Here is a 2323-nt window from a genome sequence, read left to right as displayed (position 1 = left end):
TATACATAGCAGTATCCATGTGCTCATCCCAAACTCCCAATCCTTTGCTCCCCACACCTCCCCCTCAGCAACCACAAATCTGTTATCTGTGTCTATAAGTCTGTTTCATCGATAAATTTATTTGTGTCATATTTTAGATTCCCCATATGAGTGACATGTTATATGTCTTTTTCTTTCTGACTGCCTTAAGTATGATAATCTCTAGGTCCTTCCATGTTGACAGAAATAGCATTCTTTTATTCTTTTTTATGGCTCTGTAGAATCTCCAGTGGCTCCTGCATTGGCAAGCAGATTCTTGACAACTGAGGCAGCTGGAAAGCTCAAGATGTCTTTTTATTAGGGGATTAATCCCACTCATCAGGGCACCACCTTCATGAACTAATCAATTTCCAATCGAAGTCCTCCAAATACCACCACATTAGAAATAATTTAATTTATGATTTTAGATAGGGACACAAACTCTCAGTCTATGATAGCATCCAAAAGTAGAAGAACAAATTATATAATATCTGACAAACAAAATGCTTGCTATAATTTGTAAATGCTATTGAGTTTGGAAAGACAAAAAATGATATAAGAAATCTCCATGTAACAGGATAAAAATAATCAGGATATGAGGTTTCCCACACACGGTGATTTACTGGCAAAAAGCACCCATCACCCCATAGCCTTGCCCTGTCATGGATCCAGACTAAATATGAAAGTGAAAAGTGAAAGTCACTCAGTCTTGTCTGACTTTTTGTGACTCTCCAGGCAAGAAAACTGGAATGGGTGGCTGTTCCCTTCTCCAGGGGATCTTTCCAACCCAGGAATTAAACTGGGGTCTCCTATATTGCAGGTGGATTCTTTACCAGCTGAGCTATATGGGAAACATACAAATAGGCTTCTTTGATCATATGCTTCCAAACAAATTAAAGGAAGATAATACGTTGTTTCAAGCCTGATTCAGAGAGGGAGATAATTTTATGAATGATGTCTCTGAGAGATAAAACAGTATATTTTGACTTTTTTATCACTAGCAATTTGTGTAATATTAATGAGAGATGAGCATGGCATACAAAGTCATGGCATATGAAGTTAACATCTTTTTTAACAATGATATCACCCAAAATATCTGGTGTCAAGCTCCATCATGCATATTAGATGCTCGTGGATCATGGATTATGCTAAAAAATTTACATGTAAAGGGCAGAGGCTGGATCTTTATAGAAGGCTATAAAACATATAAGCAAAAGAATAGATTGGGATATTGAATAATAGTGGAAGCTTTACCAGATATTCCAAACTATCTGAGAAGAAAGATTGGTCACCTTTATGAAAATATAACTCCAAACAATGCTGGTAAACTTGAGGAAATAATGTAATTGCCCAGTTGGGAAAATAAGTAAGATTTGGGTATTTTTATGCATATGTACCTTGTTCAATCAATCCCTGGAGAAGGAAATGGCAACCCACTCCAGTACTCTTGCCTTGAAAATCCCATGGATGGAGGAGCTTGGTGCAGGCTACTATCCATGGGGTCGCAAAGAGTCAGGCATGACTGCGCGACTTCACTTCACCTTGTTCAATCAGATTTATTTATAAAGATAGTCTCCTTATGTTTAATATTACAGCTCTGAAATATTCACCTTCAACCTCAGCATGCTAAGACATACAAAGAACAAATATACGTATATATATATATATATTATCTTGCAGACAAAAATAAGACATATACTTCAAATATTAATATAGGTTGTCTCTGTGTGGGTATGAGTGAACAAAGGTTTTCTGTCATATTTCTATACTATTTTTTCACTATGTGTAATGAGTCATTAATTCTGAAAAAGATTATATTATTTAAGACAGAAACATGAGGAAATCTTCCACTAATTAAATAAATTTACATTATTACCTATAGCTTAAATCATTACATAGATCATAAATCTACAGTCTCAATGAAAGTGAAAGTGAAAGTTGCTCACTTGTGTCCGACTCTTTGTGACCCCATGGACTATACAGTCTATGGAATTCTCTAGGCCAGAATACTGGAGTGGGTAGCCTTTCCCTCCTCCAAGGGATCTTCCCAACCCAGGGATTGAATCCAGGTCTCCCACATTGCAGGAAGATTCTTTACCAACTGAGCCACAAGGGAAGTCTCAATAAAGATATTTTTTTGACATCTTTAATTGCAGAAATCTTACAAATGTATTTTAAACAAAATATATACTTTGAAGAAGGAAAATCTTAAATATTTTTGATCACTGGAATTATTCACATAATAATATTTTTTTCATCTTGACAAAGTTATTAAACATGAGGATATATTTGTTATTGTTGTTGT

This window comes from Bison bison, unplaced genomic scaffold, assembly GCF_000754665.1.
Source record: "Bison bison bison isolate TAMUID 2011002044 unplaced genomic scaffold, Bison_UMD1.0 scf7180017863446, whole genome shotgun sequence".
NCBI lineage: Eukaryota > Metazoa > Chordata > Mammalia > Artiodactyla > Bovidae > Bison > Bison bison.
This window is presented reverse-complemented; position numbering follows the sequence as displayed.